The 15610-nt window shown below is 33.6% G+C and overlaps 1 protein-coding gene across 7 annotated transcripts in view; it reads left to right on the top strand.

Moving 5' to 3' along the window:
• The window catches only part of LOC126765259 (uncharacterized), a 255305-nt gene that overhangs the window by 1942 nt on the left and 237753 nt on the right, over positions 1-15610 (top strand). For 3 of the 7 annotated variants that reach the window (XM_050482960.1, XM_050482955.1, XM_050482954.1), the window contains exon 1: positions 1044-1551. The exons of 2 other annotated variants lie outside the window; for them this stretch is intronic. The gene's annotated coding sequence lies outside the window, so the exon portion shown is untranslated. Of the gene's footprint in view, positions 1-1043; positions 1552-15610 lie in introns of those variants that run through there. 2 more of the 7 variants (XM_050482959.1, XM_050482958.1) reach the window with 2 other exon arrangements.

Below are 15610 nucleotides of genomic sequence, written 5' to 3'. Positions count from 1 at the left end.
ATATTGGTGGAATAAGAATCCAGAGAAAATCTTTGGCGCTTTTTTATATAGGAATAGGATATAATATATAATATATATTACACAATGTTAGTGGTTAGTTGTGAGTTATCTTTAAAACATTTGCAGGCACAATTAATTTAATGGAAAATTAAATGAAATCGTAATAAATAACAAATGAGTTCATAACCTTTAATATAACTACGATTATGTTGAACAACGAATATTATATTCCTCTCAATAGCTGACAATATTATCACGCATTGGAGCCTTTCCGCTTGTGAGAGTATACAATTTTCGGATCAACGAAAGCTTAGACTTTCCTTACTTTTTTAATATTATGGATTATTTTATTTGTATAAATAATAAGGAATTACTAAAAATGAATTTCTTATAATCTAAGGTAGTACGAAGTGTTAGCGATTTATTGAAATCTCTAACATCTATATGTTAAGTGCTATCTTTCGTATATTATGTGTTACATATACATATGTATATATAGTACATAAGATGTCTACAAGCTCAACTGCTGAATACTTGCCGGAGTTCTACTTCTAAATAAAATGTGTATGGTTATTGTTTTGGTTGTTTATAAAAATTTACACATTGAGTATTGTACATGCTATACACATCTCTGCCAGATACTTCTTCATGCCAGCCGAAAACAACCAAAATTGTTTGATATCAGTCTGAAAGTGGTCTTGCACCTTGATTGTTCATACATACATATATGCTTTTAAATATACCAACAGAACTTACTTACAACGATTTGTTTTCTATGTCTAGGTTTTATTTGCATTTGCCACTACTGTAGAAATTTTGAAATGCAAAATAGATAGCAGATGCTACTGATCAGTGTTCTGTACAACAGATGTATTGCTCGCAATTCGTGATTCGCAGAGATTGTGCGCAAATGAGCTAATAATTTAATTCACATTCCGAAAGTTCTCCACAGATAAATACAATATGTGCTTTAAAGTTATCTACATGCGTTGAGCTCTGATTCTGATTTTGGAAAAAGCGCATGATTAGTTTCAAGTTTTCCCTTTAACAAAGCAGTCGCGTGACGATACGAAATCAAGAAGTATCAAAAATTTGACTTAAATCCATTATCCTCTCCATTTAGTTTATGAATTGCAAACGGCTCAAATTATTTAAATTTTATCTCGATATAAAATATCCGTATTTGTCGTTAATAGTTATAATAAACAATAATTGTGCGCATACATATTTTATTTATTGTTAGTACAAAATAGTTTACCTGAAATGCTTCACATCGGAAAGTTTTAAACAATTGATGTAATTTACAACAACACAAAGAAAGATTATTCGCTGTGTTTAAAATTACAATAATTATAATATATTTATTAGTTGTTTGTTTTGGCATACATTATGATTATACCACATCAAAAGGATTTTTCGATATTTCTTCAAATAATGTAAGGATATTCAATCAATTCGCATATGTTCACAAACATGAGACATACTATAGGTAAACACACATCAAGAACCTCATGCATCTATTCATCTGAATAGTCTTTTCTGACGTAGACGGTAAGTTTTAAATATATTTTTTTTACTTCTGATAAAAATAAGAAACTTTTTCCAAAAATTTTTGGATGTTTTAACGTTTCATGGGAAGCAACTTAGAAAAAATTAAGATAGAAAGAATACGTAAATATAAGTTTTATTTGAATTACATTGCACGTGCAGTAGTTTAGAGTTGAATTTAGTTTGGGATTAGCATGCCTTATAAATTAAACTTTTCACTATTGGTTATTGCTTAAAAATTTCATAATCTTACAATATGTCGCCTAGAGTACAATAGGTTGTCAACTTAAAGGTTCTTTGTAACACCAAAATCAATCAAGTCTGTGCAAGAGATAACTCGAATAAAAATTTAGCTTTATTGTAAAGTACTATAACTAAGACGCAAACTAAGCTACAAAACTGAGATTTGGTGCAAATGCATCGTAGCCAGGTTCATCTGTGATCAAAGTGTAACAGGCTCCTAACCCCCTTATACATTTAATATATGTACATTAGGGCGGGTCGATTTAAAAATCACCCATTGCTCTATGAAAATCATATTCTAGGGATCAAAATAAGATACTTTGCCGAAGGAACCATACCTCTAAAACCTATTTTGATATCCCCCAATTTGGGTCGAACCTTTGGGTAGGGACAAATTTTGAAAAATCCCTCTTTGACCCATTTAGAGTGCTCCAATCGAGTCTAAATGTATGACCGACCCCCACTAACTTTGGACGGCCGATCCACCCATGCCAGTGGCACACCCCCTGGAACTCCCCTGGGGGGTTCCCCATACAATCATTTCAAAAAATAAACCTTTTCTCTTTTTCTCTGCGTACTTTCGATTTATCCATGATGAGAGGTTTCCCATGCTTATCTTTAATTTTAAAATCTTGCAAAAGAGCGGTTCCCAATGCTGATGCTACTCTGTCAGGCATACCAAATCTGTCACATACCAAGGCAAAGTTAAAACAATCGTATCTTTCTGTGTATTGTGAACTTGTGCTTCTATCCATATCTTCTTGAACCGGTGGCGGTGCGTATGTTGAATCATCGGGATCTTGGTATGTTGGCATTGATGACATAGACGTTGCTCCTTGTCTTCTCTGATTATGTTGATCGTGCATGAACTCTTTGAGGCGTTCGGGAACCCAGCCACATGCACATGGAGCTGCCTTCAAATCGCATTTACATGTTCCAATGTAAAAAAATTGTTTCCAGAGATTTTACATACTCTGTAAATTGTTAGGTGTTGTTTCTTCTCTTGATTTGCTCTTGATACTTGTCAAGCAATTTATTACATACACTTTTTTTCAGCATTATTTCCATACCAAGTTTTTCCCAAATTCCAATCAACTTATCTTGAACTTGAATAGTGAATGATTTATGGGAAAACTTTTTTTGTTCTGTTTTAGCACGTTCGCTTAAGTAAAAATAATATCTCAAGATATCCAGATGGGTTGGTAAATTAAGATCAGTCAAATCAGTAGACACACCAAAACAGTAACATCATGCTTGGGTATATGACTCATTGGGTTTTCGATAGTTGTTGATGTAGTTGTTTCATCTTGCGGTTTAGAGGATGGTGGATTCATTGTAAACTTTTTGAGGTAATAAGAATGAAATGGTAATTGTAAAGTAAGACGCGTAGGGTTTCGGTTGTTAAATAGAACTGGTTGCCCAGAGCTCTTTTATTTATAGCATTCCTTATCCTAATTTATGTATGCACCACATGCTGAGTGCATACACACATCTTAACACTAATCTACTGTACATACCGACAGTATGTACACATATCTTAAGCATAAGTGTTTTCAAGGGCAAACACAATTGTCTATTGTTAGTTTAAGATCATTTGCGATCTTCAGGGCAAACATAATTGTGTATTGTTAGTTTAGGATCATTTGCGATCTCAAGGGCAAACACAATTGTCTATTGTTAGTTTAAGATCATCACTTAAATTAATTTTTTTCATTTTCATATGTACTGACTAAATAAATTTCTTAAGAGAAAAAATAGATATTATTATAAATAAATAAAAATAAATAAAAAACATAGCAATTTAGCTGATTTTTTCATGTAAATCACCAAAAATGGTTATTTTTTGAAATGAATGTATGGGGAACCTCCCAAGGGAGTTCCAGGGGGTGTGCCACTGGCATGGGTGGATCGGACGTCTAAAGTTAGTGGGGGTTGGTCATACATTTGGCCTCGATTGGAGCACTCTAAATGGGTCAAAGTGGGATTTTTCAAAATTTGCCCCTACCCAAAGGTTGGACCCAAATTGGGGGACATCAAAATTCGTTTTAGAGGTATGGTTCCTTCGGCAAATTATCTTATTTTGATCCATAGACTATGATTTTCATAGAGCAATGGGCGATTTTTTTGCTCCCCACAAATCGACCCGGCCTAATGTACATACATTATTACATTGTAATATACATATAGTGTGTATATGTATATAGTTGAACTTCCATAAATCGAATTCGTGAGTTGGCAATTGAAGTAAAATTTTATAAAAATTTCCTTCCATAACTTGAGGGCTCACTAACTCAAATAATTGTATGGATTATGGTGATTCCAGTTAGATAAGTTCAACTTTTTGTATATACTCCTATAATATCTCCGAAAGCAGAATCAACCCATATTCATAAAAACATCTTATGCTGAAAGTTTTGATTATATTGTATACAACTAAACCTATATCTTAATCAAAGGTTCTTTTTAAAACTGCTTAATGTACAATAACAGTCTATAAATAACCATAGCAAACATGAAATTTAACGCTAGAGATAGTACAGAGTGGTGGAAAAGTCCATGCGCCTTTTTTTATACTCTTGCAACCAGGTGCTACAGAGTATTATAGTTTTGTTCACCTAACGATTATACGTATCACCTAAAACTAATCGAGATAGATTTATATATGGTTATATATACATATACATATATACATAAATGATCAGGATGACGAGAGAAGTTGAAATCCGGCTGACTGCCTGTCTGTCCGTCCGTCCGTCCGTGCAAGCTGTAACTTGTGTAAAAATTGAGATATGTCAATGAAACTTGGTATGTGGGCTCTTTAGTACGAAAAGAAAGTTTCAAGTTCGTAAACTGGCACGCCCACAAATCGTTATTAACCGAAAACATATAAAGTGCCATAATTAAGCACCAAAGTAAGATATAAGACTGTAATTTGGTACAGAGGATATCAATAGCAAGGGGCACCTGTGGGAAAATTTTTTATGAAATAGTGGGCGTAGCCCCCGCCCCCGCCCTCTATTACGTTTAATGTTCATATCTCCTAAAGCACTCAAGTTGCAACAACCAAATTTGCTAGGATCGAATATTATAAGAACTCCTACCGACAGTATAAAAATGGATGAAATTGGAAGATAACCCCGCTCACTCCCCAGTAGCGGTACTGTTTAAAACTACTAAAAGCGTGATAAATCAATAACTAAATACGCCAGAGACGTTAAATTTTACCACCGAGATGGCATCAGAGAGCTTTATGGGAGCTGGGGTAAAAATAAGATGATGGGCGTAGCACCGCCAACTTTTTGGTGAAACCCCATATCTCGGGACCCGTCCAACCGATTTATATTTAGTACATAACATTCTTTTGACCTTCTTATGTACCGTTGTGAAAATGAGCGAAATCGGACAACAACCACGCCTATTTCCCATATAACACAATTTTAAATTCCTCTTGATTCGTTCCCAGTTCACAAATCATGAAACAATTGATATAACGAGATAAATTTTTGCACGAATGTCTTTAGTGTGTGCCACTCTATGATCAAAAATTGTTTAAATTCAATAAAAACTGTTCAGGCCCCTAGGTACCGAATATTTAGACCCCGGTACCTATAGTTGACTTTGTCAATATATATAACTGAAATTAAAGGATAATCCTTCTCTTATAATGGTATGTCTGTATGTCAAAAACGGATTGAATCGGACCAATATTTCTCTTAGCCCCCATTTACATAATATAACGATTTTCAAACTTCGGGGTAACATTATATCGTACATATCGGCCAATATGTGAGTTATCCCAATGAAAATAAGAGAAAGTCTCTTATTCATAACAGTGTATCTTTATGCCTAAAATAGATAAATTTGAGCGAAAATTAGGCCTAGCAATTATATAACTATTATATATTCGAACATGTAAAAGTATACAATTTTCGGTGGCACCTAAACTTAGCCCTTCTGTACTTGTTTAATATTATGAGTTATGTTATTTGTATAAATAATAAGGAATTACTTAAAATAAATTTCTGATTTAAGATCGTACCAGGTGTTAGATATTTATTGAAGTCTCTAACGTCTACTTACATATGTACATACATATATGCTTTGTGCAATCTTTCGTTTATTATATGCTACATATACATACAGACATACGATGTAACTGCTGAATACTTGCCAGAGTTCTACTTCTAAGTAAATGCAACACACGTCTCTACTAGATGCTTAGACCAGCTTTTTCACTCGAGTCGTAAACCAACCTATTTTAAAATTGTCTGATATTAGTCGGAAGCTGATCTTTCACAGCAATGAAATAAAATAATACAAGTTATGTTATTTTAATTTACATCACAACATTTATTATTCGCTACTATTCGCAACTTGTCGTGTTTGTAGTTAATTCCAATGAGCCTTAATAACCCTATTTCATTTATATTTAAACCTACTTGAAAAGTTACCTAGCTAAAAGAAGCGTCATTTTTATTACCCATTTTCATGGCGAAACATTACATACACTGTCAGACTATTATTGCAATGATAAAGAGATTTGATGCAAATATTGCGCACTCTTAATAATATACATATAATCTAGTAATTAAACCCTGTGAATTTATGATCTATAGTATCAGTTCAAAGATACTGAACAGTATTATTCATTAATCCATAAAAACATGAATGGATTAAGTCTTCTTAGAATATTGAATTTTCAATTCATATGAAACATATTTGTACTCTCACAATATTATGTCACAGTGTAATATAGTATTCTTTGAGGTAGATTTAACATCTGAATGATAAGTATGACAACACGACTTGAAATCTGAATGAATATCTGTTCATTCGTCCGTCTGCGTAAAGGAATTTAGATATCTTGATGAAACTTGGTAAATATTTTTCTTGATTCTATGAGAAGGTTAATATTGCAGATGCGGGAAATAGGACTATTGTCATGAAATCAAAACGCCTTAATCGAAAATCTTTAAAGTCTCATATAACAAACCTTATGCCGAATATGTCGTTCATTGACGTCAGTAATCAAATTTTAGTTGACGCCAAGTAAAATATAATAAAAAATTAAACTATGTGAGCCAGTACCTGCAATATGAGTTAATAAGATAAATGGAAATTACATTGTAATCCATTCACGATTTTGTCGAATAAATAGCGCTTATTTGTTAATTCTAATTTGGATATTACAATTCTTAATACCAACGTCATCAAAGTTAAAAACTTAATTTTTAATCCAAGGTGTTGAAATTTAAAACTGAAAGTCAATACTAATCCAACATATTTTAATTAAAAATTCGCACTTGGTCGAGCATAATGTCATTTGTTTCTTTAAAAAATTGTTAAAAAATTTAATTATTCAAACTTTTATAAAACGAAATGTTCGCAAAAATTTTGCAAACTTTAAAAAATATAGCAAGTTAGAAAAGGCTAAGTTCGGGTGTAACCCCACATTTCATACACTTGCAAGGATCAAAGTCAGCAAAATGCCTTCAGTTGTTGGCAATATTAAAAAATGTAGCCACATGGTTCAGCTTCATTATTCGGCGAAGTTGTGATTGGGTTACCAACAAATTCGGTATTATATTAGCATATTTTAATGGTAATAGATTCCTTACTTTTATTAATAAATTATATTAAAATTATTGTGGACAGCGTTGATTGTATTCATTTTTGACACTGCTCTGGTGTATTTGAAACTTTTTTCAAGCAGTTTTATAAATATATAAATGTAAACATATGTATATAGCGATTAGAGTCAGGCGGGTGTTGCAAAACTGTGAATATCCGTTATATGGGACCCAAGGCAAGTTTCCGCCCGCTTTTATCCATTTTAGGTAAAAAGATATAATCTTATTAGAAAAATACGTTCTATCAATTTCATTAAAATAACTCCCACATTGGCGGAGTTCGAAAATCCTTATCTGTCGTACATCAGATATAAAAACTACTACTCTAACCATAAATTGTCCATTATTTCAATAAGACTTCAATACTTTATACAATTCTAAAGGTAGAATTTTTTAATCTTATATAAAAGGCCTTCATGCCACACCTTATCAAACCCTGACCTACATCTAGAAATATTGCTGAACGTACTCCCTGTGCTCACATTCTTTTTTTATTTCGTTAGTAATTCAACTATTGTGATCAAATTGAAAGGTGAATTTTGTCCATTTCGCTTCCTTCTAAGTAGTCCCCTCCAGCTGCAATTCACTCATGCCAACGAATTTTCCAGTCATCGTAGCACTTGGAAATATCGTTCGTCAGGAAAGGAGACATTTTCGATAGTAATATTTTTTAAAAATATTTTAGAAAGGCAAGTTAGAAGACTTATTGGTCTGTATGATGACAGCTTCGTTAAGTATTTCGCAGGTTTATCTACCAGAATAATCTGCGACAACACCTACACAGCAATATTTGGTAACTCAATTAGCATTTTTGGGGTAATACGTATATTATCCTGTTCTGGCGACTTTTTTGGATTAAGTTCTTTTATGAATCTAATAATTTTGGAAGGTAAAGTCTTAAAAGACTCGAACGACTAGCTATCTGTGTTGGGTAAAATTAACGGCTTAAAGTTGTTCTTTAAGGAAATAAGTAGATTTGCAAAACAATTAGCGTTTTCGTCGTCACTTCGGGCCCAATTTCCACTCAAGTCTCGTATGGGCATGTTGAAGTTGATTGGTGGTTTCATGGACTTTTGGGCTTTCCAAAGGAAATATTGCTTGCTTGTATTTATACACCACAGCTTCTTTATATACGTTTTGGTGTTAAATTCTTCCTTGCAGTTAAGAGCTTTTTTTAAATTAAGTACAGCCGATTTTAATTGAAGCTGAGTAGAAGAGGAGCGATCTATCTTCCTTTATCGTCTTGCACTCCTTTTTGGATTATCTGGGATCAAGCGGCTATAACTTTTGTTTGGTGTCGCCAAGCCACCAGCGTTAGTTATTATATTATATCATTGAGTTCTACTATGACTTCGTCAATTATTCAGTATTTTTTTATATTTTAAACAGTTTATTTTATAAAATGTTAGACCCACTTTTGTATCAACGAATATGGGTTGTTCACATAGCTATATTAGTACAAGACAATGATCAGAAGATATAGTATTTGTAGATCAGTACATGTATCAACTGTTATGTGTGATTTGTCTATATTTATACCCTGAACAGGGTATATTAAGTTTGTCACGAAGTTTGTAACACCCAGAAGGAATCGTCGGTGACCCTATAAAGTATATATACAAATGATCAGTATGTCGAGCTGAGTCGATTTACCCATGTCCGTCTGTCTGTCTGTCCGTCTGTCCGTCTGTCTGTATATATACGAACTAGCTTCTCAGTTTTTCAGATATCGTTTTGAAATTTTGCAAACATCATTTTCTCTTCAAGAAGCTGCTCATTTGTCGGAACGGCCGATATCGGACCACTATAACATATAGCTGCCATACAAACTGAACGATCGGAATCAAGTTCTTGTATGGAAAACTTTCACATTTGACAAGATATATTCACGAAATTTGATATATGTTATTTTCTAAGGCAACAATGTAATCTCTAAAAAACTTGTTTAGAACGGATTACTATAGCATATAGCTTCCATACAAACTGAACACATAGTTACTAACAGAAATGCACCTGTGAAGGGTATTTAGCTTCGGTGCAGCCGAAGTTAACGTTTTTCTTGTTTTGATTACAGCTAAATCAACTAAAGCTGGTATTTTGCATTGTAATCTCCACCTGCTAGAAATCTATGATCTCTCTAAATTGGATGTCCGTAATTTGAAACCGAGGTAAACAATATATAGCCGTCAAGTTTAAGTAAACGCAGTGATTTTTGTACTAACCACACTGCTGTTTCATCATGAGCCTTTCGAATCGGGTGATTTGTAACATAGAGTCGAAATTCCTGTATAAAGAAACTGTTTTTCTTCGTAAGATGAGTTTCTGACAATAGCATAACATCTACATTATTTTCGACAAAATATCTAATGAGCTTCAATTTTCAATATACAAATGTTCAATACACTTATTTTTTACCTAAAAAAGTTTGCAACATTCGGTTTTGTGATTTTATTATCTCTTGAATCATATTTTGCATTGTAGACATAAATTGTATCATACATTGTGTAAGGTTTAAAATCATAGTTTCAACTCTTTGATTTGGTTGGTTTTGGGGCAACTGCATTTGTGCAGTGTTGCCTTTCACCACATTTGCATAGCTCCCTTGTGTAGAATTATTTTTAAAATTACCTAGTATTGAAATATGGATAGGAATCAATATTTTAGTTAGGGGGAATATTTAACATTTGCTTGAAATTTGGCTTACAATTTCTTTTTTACGTCTTTATACACAGGGCAACCCCTATAGTTTGCAGTGTGATTTTCTCCCCAATTACTGCATTTTTTATTTAAATCCTCTTTTTTAAGAGTACATTTTGATGTGGGATGTACTATATCACACCACTCAGACACTGCGTAGGGTGCAATATGATTTCGTGTGTCCATACTTTTGTCAGTTTGTGCATTGTTCTGGACAATTTCTTTTATAGGGTTCCTTAACTGTAATTCGGCGATGGAGCAGATATTTTAGGTTGTAAATCGGAAGTGTATCGTTTTTCTTTAGTTGATTAGAATTTGGCGTTAATTCTAATTTAAACATTGGTTGTGGGACTTTTTTCTGTTAAACATATTTGCTACTGATTTAATACTAAAACCACATTCTTCCAGTGCTTCTTTTAATATCGTTAGAGTCTACCGAAGACTCTATACTTTTTTTTAGAACTACTTTTGAGCTCTTCAGTTGGTTAGGGCAGTAATTCCTGTTATTATTTGACAAGTATTTTACAACATCCATAAAACTTTTTTCAGTTAATTTTTGAAATTTTGTTTCATCTGTGTTAAGTAGTTTAGGAGATACGTTCTCTAGGGAACAGGCCTTTGTTTCAATATTTTAGCCCAGAGGTGTCCCTTGCTCTTAATTTCCTTCTTAGTTATGGCATTTGATAGGTTTTTGGTAAATTACGTTTAATAGGCACAGTAGTGTAAAAAGTTTTATTACGATATGTGAGGAATTTTTACCCTAGCTAGCTTACATGGACAAAATTACGGACAAAGGGACACTTATCAGGATTTCAACGCACCTCGTCATCCGGATAATATAGTATATCACTCTCTCTAACTCGTTTCCCCGGATATATGATATTTAAAAAACAATTGTATTTTGTTAAGTTGGTAGGACTGTCCTTAATTAAGCGAGATCTGCCAACTAGTTTGTTTAGAGCAGCTACTTAAGTCGGAGTCGGCAAGAGAGCTTGACAGCTTTTGTGAGTCCGTTCGAATAAATTTTGTGAATATTTTGGGTATGAAACGTGTTCTTGCTCGTTTCGTCCAGATAAATCTGAATTTTGTTCAAAAAGAGTCTCGTAAACACGTCTCTTTGGACACGATTGATCCTGCAAATTTCGATCCCACATTAAAGGAAAGCATTTATGAGTTTAACATGCAAACAAGTCAGCAATCATCTAAATGGAGAGAAAGAAATGAGGCAAAACCAAAAAAAACTTGCCAAAGCCGCTCGAAACTTAAGATGCTCATGGTTGGTTTCAATATGGTTTGGTCCATCATGAATTTGTTCCGGAAGAACAGACGGTTAATAAGGAGTTCTATTCGGTCATATTGAGGCGTTTGCGGGAGAACATCCGTCGAAGACGGTTGGAATTCTGGAAGACAATTCATGGATTTTACACGATGATAATGCACCATCCCATCGAACCACGATTGTGGCAAAATTTTAAGCCAAAAACGCAACGAATACCATCGATCAACCACCGAATTTGCCAGATTTGGCTCCGTGTGATTTTTTCTTTTTCCCCAAACTTAATTGCGCTCCGTGGAACCCGTTTTCAGTCGGTTGAAGAGAGATCGTGTTTCAAGGACTGGAAGAATCGTTGGCATAACTATACGAGTATTACATCTGGTAGGGATTACTTTGAAGGCGACAAAATAAATATTGATGAATAATTAAATACTATATTGACAATTTCTGGGTACTTTTTTGTCACAATGTGCTATTATACGATTATCAAAATAGGTATCGCGCTTGGTTCGGGATAAGCTCCTAAACTACTGAACCAATTTTAGTAAAATTGAGCACACTGTGTCCAGTCAATTATTTTAGAATTAAATATATCATAAGCAAAAAAAATATACCTATTTGTACCCATAAGCATGTGTTCAAAATTCCAAAAAAAATAATAATAATTTTTATTTTTAGTTTTATTGTCAAATATTTGTATCATTGTAATACTTTCGCGCCATCTCCGACGCATATTGCCCAACGAGCGATGACAAAAAATTCAATACCTTTGGAATGGTATGAATGAACAAATTTTTTTTTTTCAGATTATTAAAGGTGAATATTTTCCGCGTTGTGTCACATACTTTTCAGTTTTTTTTCACAAAATTTCATCGATTTATCTTTAGTAGTTTATGAGAAAATAATTTTACAATTTTACCATTTTTTCTAAATTTCCACCTTTAATAACTTTACCAAAAAAACGAATTTTGACGAAATATTTATATCACGGGGTATGAGTCTGGACCCCTTCCTTATGAACTGCAAATTTTCAAAATCGGAGATTTTTCGACTTTTTCATGGCCCAATTGACAAGGGTCAAGTACATACATACATATGGGAATGCACGTCATTCATGCTATTGGAGGTAAATTAGTTTGTTAGTGAGGTATTTAAAAATCGGATTCAATTAGCCTAATCTGTAAAAGCCGGATTAATTAAACACATGTATGCATGTACTATCTTTTATAATTGGATAGTAAATGTGAATATACTGTATCATTGCACATACTAATTTAAAACATGAAAACTTCGGAGCGACTGGCATTTCCTTATACACTGTAAAATGATTGAATTCAAATGATAAAATATACGCTTCATGAAATATATTTAATTTCGCATTTTCTTGGATTTTCATTTAAATTTTTATTAGCGATCTTTGAACGGCGGCAACAAATTCTTCCGTTCACATATATTTCATATATATATATAATTTCAATCTGGCCGTTTCACTCATTCTAATTGCAAAACGTCAAAACCTACCCAATCCAGTCAACTGTCAAAGTTCGGTAGGTGAGCGATTCTCACATTTCCAGTGACAGGAGAGTTTGGGATCTCTTTATCTCTGATGTCGAACAAGTAGGTCTATGCCATATGAAGTAGGATAATTAAGACGAGTTCTAAATAATTCATGCCCGTAGATTCACCCAACTTCACCATAGATAACTTGATACGAATCTCTTTGGTTCGAGAGAGAGCTGTGAAAACTCGCATTTTTTATAACATTTGCCAACAATGCCACTGCTGAAAAATATTAGATTCTTCTTCTCACGCAAGATCGCCATTTATTTGGGAGTGGCCAGAAACGATTCTTTTACCCATGGCTCAAGCAGCTCACAACCTCTGGTCTTTGACCAAGTATCCTCTGGGTAGCCTAAGAACGTCCGTTCGAATTCGAGCTAAGGTGAGAAGGCGAAATATCCCCAACACAGGGTTGTGCGCTGGATTTGGGACCCGCCACGTAAAAAAACACCCCCAATGAAAAGGAAAATATTAGATTGGGCATTTTATAAATAACTTTTGGGTATTATGCAGTTTCCACACAACCACTGAGGTATGCGAATAGCGCGTTAACCGTAATATTTATCGGAGCTCGGTAGTAAGCCTATATCGTCCATATATGTATATATAAATAATTTTACAAACAACCGACATCTAATTCTACAGAATTTCAGCAATTCACTAATTTAGGCAGTTCGTTTTAGCGCTATTCTTCTGGCATCCCGTTACTAACTGCTGATTGACGAAACCCTGATTGTGTTTTGTTGCCAGCTCAGAAAAAAGATCAGGGTCCGCTGCTAGCTGACAAGCGAGAGAGTAAGAAAAGAGATTCTGATCAATTTATCTATGGCTGAATGGTTGCGATAATACTGACATTGTACATAAATTAAAGAGCGGAAGTTTACTTCATATCGGAATTGTACAGTTGTGTGAACAAAAAGAGGTAAACATAATTTGCAGGTTTTAGAGTTTCACATTAATATTTATTTTTATGTACCTTTGTATGGTGGGAAATTCTAATCACTGTTTGGAAAAAATCAAATAAGTTATACTTGTATCTAAAAACAATTTTATTCATTAAGAAAACAGCACATTTTAAAACTTCACAACACCTTATGGTTGTTCCTATTTCGTTCACACCACCATACATGTGATAGAACAGTTAATGGTGGTGATGCCAGTTGCAAAGATTCTTTTTAGCTACAATTGGGGATTTTTTTCTATAATTGTTTTGTTAAATTTTAAAGATCTAAGTTGCCTATGGGAATATATTAAAATAATAATACCCGTAAAAAGCGAGGACAAAACTTTCAAAAAAATAAGAAATCATCAAGTAAAAATATATTTGCGCGGCATGGTATTATTGATTTAGAGTGGCTAAGCACACAAATAGAATACAGATGCTAATGGCAGAAATAGCAGGCACAGCAAACAACGTAAACACGCAGCCCGAATCAGCTGATAAGACCTATCTTATGAGAGCGCAATGTAAATGATCAACCAAAACCGCTTCTACCGCCTGCTTTACCGTAGGATACCGTAGAATTTCCCACGATTTGGATTTTTCCCGTAGAACCGAGTCAGCTGATTGCTCTCTCTCAACGCAAGTTTGCCAGTCTTGATATATGGTAGTAATTATAAAAATTGTTTTCAATATGCTTGAAATTTTCTTAAACTAACTCAAAATCAGAGTCGAATGCTGTTTTTTATAAATATATAAACTATTTTTAATAGTTCGATTTCAGTTTTGTTATTTTATATTATGAAAAATTGTAATTGAAAACTTGGATGTGTACAATACTATATATACGTATTGTTCAAATACGAGCGAAATCAGTGTCCAAAATTTAACAAGAACAAGAAAAAACGTTAACTTCAGTTGCACCGAAGCTAATATACCCTTCACAGGTGCATTTTTGTTAGTAACTATATGTTCAGTTTGTATGGAAGCTATATGCTATAGTAATCCGATCTGAACAATTTTTTCGGATGCTATATTATTACCTTAAGCAGTAATCCATGTCAAATTTCGTGAAGATACCACGTCAAATGCGAAAATTTTCCATGCAAGCATTTGATTCCGATCGTTCGGTTTGCATGGCAGCTATATGCTATAGTGAGCCGATCTGAACAATTTCTTCCGATACTACATTATTTCTATGAACAATAACTCATACCAAATTTCGTAAAAATATATCGTCAAATGATGAAGTTTTCCATGCAATCATTTGATTTCGATCATTCAGTTTGTATGGCAGCTACATGCTATAGTAATCCGATCTGAACAATTTCTTCGCAGATTACATTGTTGCCTTAGAAAATAATCTATACCAAATTCCGTGAATATATGTATGTATCTTGTCAAATGTGATTGTTTTCCATACAAGAACTTGATTTATTGAAGAGAAAATGACGTTTGCAAAATTTCAAAACAATATCTCAGAAACTGAGGGACTAGTTCGTATATATATAGACAGACGGACATGACTAAATCGACTCAGCTCAACATACTGGTCATTTATATATATACTTTATAGAGTCTTCGACGCTTCCTTCTGGGTGTTACAAACTTCGTGACAAACTTAATATACCCTGTTCAGGGTATAAACATTAATTCTTTAAAGTGGAATGGGAAGAAAAGTATTTATGTCAGGAAAGCTCTGCCAGCATACAATGT

Source organism: Bactrocera neohumeralis, unplaced genomic scaffold, assembly GCF_024586455.1.
Source record: "Bactrocera neohumeralis isolate Rockhampton unplaced genomic scaffold, APGP_CSIRO_Bneo_wtdbg2-racon-allhic-juicebox.fasta_v2 cluster10, whole genome shotgun sequence".
Lineage (NCBI taxonomy): Eukaryota > Metazoa > Arthropoda > Insecta > Diptera > Tephritidae > Bactrocera > Bactrocera neohumeralis.
Note: the sequence above shows the minus strand (reverse complement) of the source record. Positions and strands in the feature narration are given on the sequence as shown.